The sequence below is a fragment of the Lygodium microphyllum genome, unplaced genomic scaffold, assembly GCF_053477565.2.
Source record: "Lygodium microphyllum isolate KBCC unplaced genomic scaffold, Lygodium_microphyllum_v1.1.10 scaffold_116, whole genome shotgun sequence".
Lineage (NCBI taxonomy): Eukaryota > Viridiplantae > Streptophyta > Polypodiopsida > Schizaeales > Lygodiaceae > Lygodium > Lygodium microphyllum.
Window position 1 is genome coordinate 28,666 of NW_028229599.1, and position 12,180 is coordinate 40,845.

Sequence of the window (12,180 nt, forward strand, 5' to 3'; positions counted from 1 at the left end):
GACAGCAAGAAATAGTATAAAGCCATGTTGTCAGAGATGAAATCTCTTGAGAAAAATGGCACTTGGGACTTGGTGCAGTTGCCTAAAGGGCAGAAAATCCTTCCATGCAAATGGGTCTACAAGATGAAATTCACTTCTGGTTCCTCGCTAAAGTACAAAGCAAGATTGGTTCTGAAGGGATACAAGCAGGAACATGGAGTCGACTTTGATGAGATCTTCTCTCCTGTAGTCAAGATGACTACATTGAGAACCATTTTCGGCTTGGTTGCAGCTGAAGATATGGAGCTCATACAGATGGATGTAAAGACTGCATTCTTACATGATGATCTGCATGAAGACATATATATGCAGCAGCCTGAAGGGTTCGTGGAAAAAGGGAAAGAGAAGATGATATGTAAACTCAAAAGGAGTTTGTATGGGTTGAAACAAGCACCAAGAGAATGGCATCATAAGTTTGATACATTTATGCAGTCTCAAGGTTTTCATAGAAGTCAAGTGGATCACTGCTTGTACACCAAGAAGGAAGTAGATGGTAGCTTGATTATCTTGGTTTTGTATGTTGATGACATGTTGATTGCTGGAAGGGATACTCATGCCTTGGGCTCACTGAAGCAAAGCCTTAATGGCAGCTTTGACATGAAGGATCTTGGTGATACAAATCATATTCTTGGCATGCGAATACTCAGAGAAAGGTCAAAAGGATTACCCTATCTATCTCAGCAGGAGTATATCTCCAAGGTTTTGCAACGTTTCAATATGGAGGGTGGGAAACAATTGGGATTCCATTGTCTCCATATGTGAAACTCAGTGCAAAGGACAGCCCTACATCTGATGATGAGAAGGCTGAAATGGCCAAGATACCATATGCTTCAGTTGTTGGCAGTTTGATGTATGCTATGGTTGCTACACGTCTTGACATTGCCTTTGTAGTGGGAGTGGTTAGCAGATACATGGCAGACCTTGGTAAAAAGAATTGGGAAGCAGAGAAAGGTATTATGAGATACTTCAAAGGCACAAAGGATTTGTGCATTTGCTTTGGAAAGTAGAGGCATTTGTCGTTGACTTTACGGATGGAGACTATGTTGGTCATGCGGATTACAAAAAGTCCACTTCTGGGTATGTGTTTACCTTCATAGGAGAAGCAGTCTCTTGGATCTCCAGGCTACAAATGTGTGTTGCATCGTCTACTAGAGAGGCAGAGTATGTGGTTGCCACTGAGGCATGCAAGGAGTCTTTATGGCTTTCACGTCTGGTGGGAGAGCTTGACATTACAGAGTTACCTGTTCTCCATTGTGATAGTCAGAGTGCTATCATACTAGCACAGAATCCCGTCTTTCATGCAAGGACGAAGCACATATAGGTGAAGTATCACCTCATTAGAGATATAATTGACAGCACGAGCATTGAGCTTATCAAAGTGCATACAGATGATAATCTTACAGACCTTCTCACTTAGGGTCTTCCAGCAGAGCGGTTTGCTCATTGCTGACAGCTGATGGGAGTTAGATAGGTATATGTATTTCAGCTTTGTACATACCTAAACTTAGTTGATTTTTTTCTCCTCTTAAGGCACATTGCCTTTAGGTGGGAGGTTGTTGGGAATAAAGGGCTATCATGCCTTTTATATGTGCACGGGAACACACCCTTCACACATTTGCACTTTCATATATATCTATCTAAAACCTAAAGAGGTACACTCGTCACACCAAACATCAAGTGTCGTGCTCACTCTCCTGTCTACTCTGCACTCTCTCTCTCTCTCTCTCTCTCTTTGCTGTGAGAAAGCATTGCGTGTCTTGATCCTCACACTCTCTGTCATAACATTTAGTTCATCCTCTTACATTGTAACATTGTAGACCGATCCACTGTTTTTCCCACTTGCCTTGCGTCTAATCTCTTTATTGAGAATAGAACCACGTACACCATCAAATGTCAAGTTGGGGTCGTTGCTCAATGACACAACCAATGCTTCCCATGAATCTAGCAAAGTCATAAGTAAGAAAATAGCCCTTAGCTTAGGATCAAAAGCCGGCAAGCCTCCATCCTGTAACTAACTCAAAATACAAGTGAAAGCATTTAAATGCTATGAGGTGGGCTTAGACTCGTCAAGCTTCAAGTTAACTAACTTTCGCATGAGATGGACCTGATTGACAGGAGTTGTATTCTCATGCGTAGCCTTGAGTTTCTCCCAAACTGCATAAGCAATGGTAAGACCCCTGATATCAACCAAGATATTGTTGGGAATAAAGGGCCATCGTGCCTTTTATATGTGCACGGGTGTGAACGCACCCTTAGCACACTTGTACTTTCATATATATCTATCTAAAAACCTAAAGTGGTACACACTCCAATTGTACCCAAGAACATCTTGCATCTCTCGCTCTCACTCGCTGCTGTTGCTCACGTGTTTTGCTCTTTACCTGACATTTCATCACCGGACATTGCATCTCCGCAGCGCATCACTCACTTCAAACTGGTATCAGAGCTTCGGCTAAGGTGTTCGCGCTTTTCGCAGTCCGTGCAGAGCTTCGGTTAAGGTGTTCGTGCTTCTCGCAGTCCACAGGTCACGTTTTTCAGCCAGGCGACATTTCCCAGGTTGGTGCAGGTCAGTCAGTCATTTTCTGGTCAGCTCGTCACTGTTCTTGGACAGTGTGCAGTCAGGCGTGCAGTTCCAGGCAGCGTGCAGGTCAGGCGCAGGTCAGAAGTGACGTGTTTTGCACAGGCGCTGGTCACGCAGGTCACGCCAGGTCAGTTCGTGACTTTCCAGGCCACGTGCAGCTGGCGGCAGGTCAAAACGCAGCAGTTGTCACGTTACGGGACAGTTTTCGTCAAATTTCTCTTGCAAAATTTTTTAATTTTCAAAGGTTTACTGCAAGCTGCCCCCTTTGCCCACTGACGGGAGTTCGCGCGTGTAAGCACAGTTCTGTGTTTTGGGCAGATTTGAGCCACAAATTTGGGGATTTGTCCGGATTTGACACGAGCAAGACATACAGTGAGATTCTGTCTCAGAAATTGCAGGAATTTGTGACATTTTGCCTCCGAAATTTGGGGCTTTTCATGTACATGTTAAAATTGGGCTGAAATTGACCCAATTTCTTGACATTGATGCACATTGGACCCCGTGCAATTTGGGGCTTTTGCTGTTTGAGCAAAATCTGTGCGCAAATTGGTCATTTTATGTACATGCGGGTTTAATTTCATGCAATTTGGACGCCCGACACTTGAAAAATTTGGGGGTTTTGCTGAAATTGCTTCATTTTGGCAAAATTGGTCTATTCTATGCATGTCAGAGACAGTGCAGATGTATGGTTGATGTTTTGAGCACAAAACTTTGGGGCTTTTGACCGTGCGGGTCAAATTTTATGCCCGTGGGTGCATGTACAGCAGAAATTGCAGCTAAAATTTGGGACTTCTCATGTAATGTGATGTATTTGTCCTTGGAACAGCTGTCATCAGCTGTGGAGTGCTGTAGCACAACGTTTGGTGCTTCTGAAAATTGATTTGCAGATCTGAAATTTCTGCTTTTAACTGGTACTTATTGCTGGTTGGTACTTGTTTGTACCTTGGTCACTTGTTTGACAGTTTGGGCCTGCATTTGCTGAATTTGTGGTCATATTTTGGACTGAAAATCATGGCTATCAGCAGCGATAGCAGCCATCTTATGCACATCAAGAAACTTGAGGGTGCACATAATTTTGCAGTGTGGCAAAAGCAATGCTACAATATCCTGTTGCAGAAGAAGCAGGCTAAGCCGATCAAGGCCAAAGGGGTAAAGCCCGCAGATGTGGAACAAGATCACTGGGATGAGTTGAACGAGCTTGCACGCTCGACCATTGAGCTATCTGTCTCTGATGCTCTGCTGTTTAACATAGAGGGTTTGGACACTGCCTATGCCATTTGGACTAGACTGGAGGAATTGTATGCTCCGAAGAGTGCAGCTAGTAAGGTGTATTGGCTAAAAAAGCTTATGGATTTGCGGATGAAAGAAGGAACTGCTATGTCAAATCATCTGAGTGAATTCAACTCAATTTTCAGCCAGCTGGTTGCTTTGAAGTTTGTCATTGATGAAGAGTTTAAAGCTACCTTTCTGCTTTGCACTCTACCAGAGAGTTGGGATACATTCAGGATTGCCTTGAGTAACTCGAATGCTACGCTTATGTATTCTGACGTGGAAAGCTCTTTGCTTATGGAAGAGATGAATAGGCAAAATAATGCATCAAGTAAGTCGTCTAGTGCCTTGCATACCAGGGGCAGATCACAGCAGAAGGGAAAATCTGATGGCAAGGGTTGCAGCATGTCTCGCGGCAAGAATGTGGAATGCCACCACTGTGGCAAGAAATGCCACTTCAAACGTGACTGTTACAAGTGGAAGAAAGAGAAAGGGAAAGGCAAGAAGACAGAGGACAGCAAGGAAGAGAAGAAAGAGAGCCAGCCCAAGAAGAGCAGCGTCAAGATCGAAGAGGTGAATGTAGTCACTCAGGACAGTGACAGTGGGAACGATGTACTCTTCGTGTCTTTATGTTTTGATGCCCATGCATTGGTTGCCGATTCGGCTGATGACATGCATACCTGGATTTTAGATTCGGGTGCCTCCTTTCATGTCACCCCTTACAGAGATTGGTTTTCCGATTATACAGGCGGTCGACATGGTGTTGTCCATCTCGGGGACAACTCAGCATGTGATATTGCAGGCATTGGCAGTGTGCAGCTTCAGTTTCAGCATGGTTCTGTCTTTACTCTTCAGAATGTTCGTCATGTACCTGAGCTCAAGAAGAGCTTAATCAGTACTGGGCAGCTAGATGATGATGGTTATCATACCACATTTGGCGATGGAAAATGGAAGATCAGTACAGGATCTAGAGTCATTGCCAGGGGTTCAAAGAGTGATACTCTGTATCCTCTTCATGTATCTAGTGTGCGTGACCATGTTGTCGCAGTAACCGAGCGGCCAAGTGTTTCTTTGTGGCATGGCCGGTTAGGACACATGAGTCAAACAGGAATGAAAGTTCTTTCTCGTTTGGGTTACTTGCCTTGTTTCCGTTATGCTGATTTTGAGCATTGTGATCATTGTGTCTATGGTAAGCATGCACAGACATCTCATAAGAAATCTCTTTCTTTGAAATCTTCACCTCTAGAGTTAGTACATTCAGATGTATGTCAGATGCCAGGATTGTCTTTGGGGGAGAAGAAGTACTTTGTCACCTTTGTCGATGATGCTACACGGAAGGTATGGGTTTACCCCATTCGTAGCAAGGATGAAGTACTTGACAAGTTTAAAAACTTCTTGGCATTGGTTGAAAATCAGACTGATAAGACACTTAAGTGTCTTCGCTCTGACAATGGTGGGGAATATGTGTCCAAGGCCTTTCAGGCATTTTGTGACAGCAAAGGGATAAAAAGGGAGCTCACTGCCCCTCATAATCCACCCCAGAATGGAGTTGCAGAGCGTATGAACAGGACTATACAGGGTAAAGTCCGTACTATGCTGTCTCATGCTGCATTACCCCATGGTTTTTGGGCAGAGGCTGTTATGACAGCCGTTCACTTGATCAATCGGTCACCAAACAGGTCTTTGGGGGGGGGAGTCCCTCAGGAAGCGTGGTCGGGCAAGCCACCTTCTTATGCTCATTTACGAGTGTTTGGCTGCGAGGCTTTTGTGCACATTCGTAAGGAAGACCGCAGCAAACTTGAGCCAAAGTCCTGTAAGTGCATATTCCTAGGATACGGTGACGAGGGTGAAATGGGGTATAGATTGTGGGATCCCGTGAAAAGGAAAACAGTGCGCAGCAATGATGTTATCTTCCGGGAAGGTCGCATGCATAAACAGCCCGAAAAGACTGAGGAGGTTCGTAGGGTTGTATTCCGGGAAGAAGTACCTTTTGGACAGCAAAATGTGCCCGCTGTACAGCAGCAAATACCTGCTGTAAATGAACCTGTGAATGCAGAAAATGATGCTGGAAATGATCAGCTAGCCATTGCCCATAATGATGAGCCACTAAATGTGCAGGAACAGCCAGGACAGCAAGCTGTTAATGTTGATTTGCAGGCTGAAATGCCAGGACAGCAAGCTGTAAATGATAATATGCAGGCTGAACAGCCAGCAAACAATGATCATTGGGTTAGGAGATCGTCTAGGGCTACTAGACAGCCCGACAGATTCGTTCTTGGTGCAAATAATGTGGCTGATTATGTCATGATCACTGACTGTGGTGAGCCGTCATGCTTCAAGGAAGCAATGGACAGACAAGACAGCAAGAAATGGTATAAAGCCATGCTGTCAGAGATGGAATCTCTTGAGAAAAACGGCACTTGGGACTTGGTGCAGTTGCCTAAAGGGCAGAAAACGCTTCCATGCAAATGGGTTTATAAGATGAAGGTCACTTCTGGTTCCTCGCCAAAGTACAAAGCCAGATTGGTTGCTAAGGGGTACAAGCAGGAACATGGAGTTGATTTTGATGAGATCTTCTCTCCTGTAGTCAAAATGACTACCTTGAGAACCATTTTGGGCTTGGTTGCAGCTGAAGATATGGAGCTCATACAGATGGATGTAAGGACTGCATTTTTACATGGTGATCTGCATGAAGACATATATATGCAGCAGCCTGAAGGGTTTGTGGCTAAAGGCAAAGAGAAGATGGTATGTAAGCTCAAACGGAGTTTGTATGGGCTGAAGCAAGCACCAAGAGAATGGTATCATAAATTTGATACATTTATGCAGTCTCAAGGTTTTCAAAGAAGTCAAGTGGATCACTGCTTGTACACCAAGAAGGCCATAGATGACAGCCTAATTATCTTGGTTCTGTATGTTGATGACATGCTGATTGCTGGCAGGGATACTCATGCCTTGGATTCGTTGAAGCAAAGTCTTCATGGCAGCTTTGACATGAAGGATCTTGGTGATGCAAATCACATTCTTGGCATGCGAATACTCAGAGATAGGTCCAAAGGATTACTCTTTCTATCTCAACAGGAGTATGTCTCTAAGGTTTTGCAACGTTTCAATATGGAGGGGGGGAAACCAATTGGTGTTCCATTGCCTCCATATGTGAAACTCAGTGCAGAGGACAGCCCTACATCTGATGATGAGAAGGCTGAAATGGCCAAGATTCCATATGCTTCAGCTGTTGGCAGCTTGATGTATGCTATGGTTGCTACACGTCCTGACATTGCCTTTGCAGTGGGAGTGGTTAGCAGATATATGGCAAACCCTGGCAAAAAGCATTGGAAAGCAGTGAAAGGTATTATGAGATACCTCAAAGGCACAAGTGATTTGTGCATCTGCTTTGGAAAGCAGAAGGCATCTGTCGTTGGCTTTACGGATGCAGACTATGCTGGTCATGCGGACTGTAGAAAGTCCACTTCTGGGTATGTGTTTACCTTCACAGGAGGAGCAGTCTCTTGGATCTCCAGGCTACAGAAGTGTGTTGCATTGTCTACTACAGAGGCAGAGTATGTGGCTGCTACTGAGGCATGCAAGGAGGCTTTATGGCTTTCACGTCTGGTGGGAGATCTTGGCATTACAGAGTTACCCGTTCTTCATTGTGATAGTCAGAGTGCTATCATGCTAGCACGGAATCCCGTCTTTCATGCAAAGACGAAGCACATACAGGTGAAGTATCACTTCATCAGAGATGTACTTGACAGCAAGAGCATTGAGCTTGTCAAAGTGCATACAGATGATAATCCTGCAGATCTTCTCACGAAGGGTCTTCCAGCAGAGCGGTTTGCTCATTGCCGACAGATGATGGGAGTTGGATAGATTTATGTATTTCAGCTTTGTACATACTTAGACTTAGCTGATTCTTTTCTCCTCTTAAGGCACATTGCCTTTAGGTGGGAGGTTGTTGGGAATAAAGGGCCATCGTGCCTTTTATATGTGCACGGGTGTGAACGCACCCTTAGCACACTTGTACTTTCATATATATCTATCTAAAAACCTAAAGTGGTACACACTCGAATTGTACCCAAGAACATCTTGCATCTCTCGCTCTCACTCGCTGCTGTTGCTCACGTGTTTTGCTCTTTACCTGACATTTCATCGCCGGACATTGCATCTCCGCGGCGCATCACTCACTTCAGATATCATCTGTGACAGCCATTTTAATGTAAGTAATGGCTTTCTTATTCATTTTAGCCCAATCCTCATCTGACAAAGCAATAGGCTTATGTTGTACCAAAGCATCATCACAATCCTTCAAAAAAAGTATACATTGCATACGATCTTTCCAAAGATCAAAGCCATTGGCATTAAATTGACGAATCTCAAAGAGATTCTTTGTGTCAAATGTAGATGCACTGCGAGCCATCTTCAGCAATAAAAGACTGCTATAAAATGCTGAATACTTTTAGCCAATAGCAAGGTTGCTGAATATAACAGTAAGTACACATGCTTGTACTTCCAAAGGTGTCTAAGAAGTAGATATTTTGCTGCAATTTCAGTCCAAGTGCTGACTACAAAATGTACATGAATCAAATCTGATACATTTGCATAAATGACAGCTCCCACCTCCCACTTCAATAATACATCACCATAATGCCCAAATGCAATAACCCAAGTGCTATATGTATCACTGTTTCACTGAATAATGAGTATTCAGCAATACATGTACCAAGAGAAGTTGCCCTTTTATAACATTTGATACATCCCAACTCCAAATTTCTCCCACTCAGCTGTGAATCTGCTGTAATTTCACTGTCAAGGCACAAATTGGCTTAAAATGCATCACTGATGGGAAAAGCCCCAAGTTTTTTGTAGTAAATTTGCCCCAATTGCATTAATTCATCATCCGGAGTATCAAATATAAGCAAATGTTGCAGAAATTTCAAAATTTCTGCAAAACCCCTGAATTTCGGGGTCCAAATGTGCGCAAATTACTGTGAAATTGGCTCAATTGAGCAAAATTTCACTTGTCTAAGAGAAGCCCCAAATTTTTGAGGCAAGTGCACACAATATCTGCAATATCTGGGTCAGATCTCACTGTTTTCCATGACCAGCAAGCATAATTCTGCACAGATCTGGGCTCTGTGCTTGCATGCATGAACCACCGTTAATGAACAAGGGGCCTGCTTGCTGGAATGAATTTAAAAAATGTCCAAAAAAAATGTCAGAAAAAGTGTCAAAGAGCCAGGCTGTTGACCTATCGATTGCTTGCAAGCTGTCGCCACAGCTGAAACGCTGGCCCAAGATGCTACGTCTGGTTGCCACTGACCTGTTTGTGCTGCCCACTGCTGTTCGACCTGCCTTTGAGCTGCTCCTGTCAGCGATCGTCTGCAGAAAACACGAGGTGCCTGTCACAATTGCGCGTGGCTTGAAACGTTGTCACCTAACTGGTCACGCCTGCTGCAGACTGTCATGCTTGCTGTTGCCTCATTCATGCTGGTTAAACTGACCATTGATTGACAACGATTACTTATCCCAATCCTCGAGAATGTAGACTCATTTTCCAATGCTCTAATACCAGTTTGAAGAGTGTGAGAGGAAGTACTTAGGAAATGTGCGTGTCAATCGAGGTGTGTGCATCTGTTCAATGTAGTGAGAGAGTGAAGGATTGAGGGATGGGTGTGTACCAATGTGGTATACACAAAGAATAAAAGAATGTATTTATACTTAGGGTACCGTACACTTACACCCGCAAGGGTGTGTTCACATGTGTAAATAAATATATACATGGGAGTAGCATAAGGGCCCTTTCACCCAACAGGTTTTTGGGCTACCCTTACTTTTTCTGGCATTTTTCTTCAGTGACCAGTGTTAAATGCTGGCCAACCAACTTATTTGACACCTAATGGTTCAGGCTGACCAGATTTGGGCATTTAGGACTATTTTTAGCTTGCCCCCCACTTGCCAGACACACACACACTTCAATTTTTAATCTTCCCTTTGCAAGTGCACATTCTGACTCTCCGTGCTTGGTGTTGCCATCGTCATGAGCCTGATCTTGTGCCCTCATTGGCACTTTGGGCTGTGTGCAAGGGCTGATCAGTCCATCATCATTGTATCAACATTCTTCTTCAATCGTTGCAGTATTTTTCCTTCATCTCTTGCGTCCTCTCTTTCTCTCTCTTTGCTTCTCTTTGTGTTTGTGTTTCTCTTCCATTGCACACTCTCACAATATGTAGTTGATTTTGAGTGGGCATGGCAGTATCCACACCTTAGAGGTTCTTTACATTCTAGGCTTAGCCTATCACTTACTTTTGGTGAGTAAGATTTGTGGACTTGGCCTCACAGTTGAGTTTGACAAGGAATCCTTTTGGGTTGATGGAAAGACTAGACGAGTACTTTGCGAGGGGCACGAGGAGAATGGTATCTATAAGATGCAAAGTTCTTCAAGTCTTACTGGATAGCCACAAGAGGTAGGATGGTGGACATGTGTGGGGGCAAAGTGTAGTGGAATTGAAGTCCCTTTGTGTGTGGCTGGTAGTCTTGGAAATCCCTTGGAGCCGAGCCTAAATTGATGGACTCAAAAGAGAGGGCTCTAAGGAGGGTTTCCAAGTATGAGACTAAGACATCAAAAGTTAGTGAAGTTTGCTTGTGCAACCCCTAGTCCCACTATAGCTCTGATACCATATGAGGAGAATGTCTTAGGGTTTGCATAGAAAACACAAAGCATATACAAACTTACCTTAAAGAACTAAACTCAGAGAGAAACTCAAGATGACACAACACAAGATTGTAAAGGAGTAACTCATTGAATTGAATCGATATGCCCAAAGTGGAGAAAATCTCAAACCATTGTCTCTCTAGGAGCAAGTTGAGGAGAGGGAGTCAATGGAGACAACCTGCATGATACACATCATTGCCACCTTGGTGCTGTAGAGCTCTAGTCATCCAGTTCTAATATGGTATCACCACGGGTCTCATGATATCATTTTTATGTTGATGCTGCAGTGGATGTTTTCTATTGTAAGCCATTGTGCAGTTTGTGAATACAGCTTTAATGTGCCAACTTGCAAGTCAGTGCATTTAATCAACACCTAAGCCAATGCTCACAATGTTGGCTTTATTCTTTGTTTCCTCAGTTTATGAATGACTGTCATCATGTGTTATTAAGCTTGTGCTTTTTTCAGGTTGGACCTTCAACTTTTTTTAGTGCAAAGCAATTTGAGGTTTTTGATGTTGAGCTTCTTGAGGCCAAAGATTGCACACGTAGGACCATTGGCTTCTATTCCGATGTTGTTTGCAACTAGTCAAGTTACTCATGTGCTGAAAATTAGAGCAAATTGATGTTGAACTGCAATATGGTAGCATCTCCAAGGCCACCAGGTAAGAGCTTCAATTGAAAAAGCAAGAATATTTAGCTTGAAGCATTGCCAAAACTAAGTCGTGACTTTGCTTGGAAACTAAGTCGCTACTTTGTCTCTCAGAAGCAAGTTGAGACACTTCTGCTTGTGACATGCTGAGCATTTGCTCCAAACATGTGATCCATGTGTTATAAGACAATGTTCAAGCACCACTTACAAGTTCAGCAGGACAAAAGAAAGTAGTAAACCACACCCAATCATTCTTGTAACCTCTCATGTTGTTCCAACTTGAAAGGTCCCTAGTGACTAAAGAATTTGATACGCACTAATCTACAGGCAGTGTATATTACTGTGTCTAGATGTTCTCTATAAAAACATATTTCTCAGCCTATTCTATGTGACCTGACATTCATCTTCACAAAATTATGCTTGGTTTTTGGAATACCTTATGTATATTCAGGGACTGCAATCTTGTACAGCCATGTTTAGCATGAGGTCAGGACATGCTGTACCAGTTTGCTTGTTTGTTTGTTAGAATTCTGCCATGGACATCAGTGGCTTCAGCAACAATTCAGACAGAAGGGGAGCTCAAAAGTAAGGTTGTCTTCACAAGAAGCAATTGGAAACCACAATGCTTTTGTAACCTTTCAACTTTTTAATGAGTAAATAAGAATGCCTTTATTATTGGCTAAAGAGTAGTTTGGTAGATTCTTTTTTTTCTCGTGAATAAGTGTATATTAATATTAGAAATATTTACATCCGGCCTTCAAGCCAACCATACCGGAAGGAAACAAGTCACAATTTTACATCAGACCATCAGGTCAGCAATACAACTAAAAGTCTACCACAGCTCTAACACAGAAATATCACTCAGAAAGAACAGTTGGAGTGGAGCGAACAATATCTAGCCAGGGAGCAGCAATTTCAGGAAGAACCACA

At 43.3% G+C, this 12,180-nt stretch overlaps 1 long non-coding RNA gene across 1 annotated transcript; it reads left to right on the top strand.

The window, feature by feature from the left end:
- Positions 1-9,921: 9,921 nt before the first annotated feature.
- Positions 9,922-11,927, top strand: LOC148008613 (uncharacterized). Its single transcript, XR_015689982.1, has 2 exons — positions 9,922-11,263; positions 11,365-11,927. It is a non-coding gene; the product is annotated as an uncharacterized LOC148008613 (long non-coding RNA).
- The last annotated feature ends 253 nt before the right edge of the window (positions 11,928-12,180 follow it).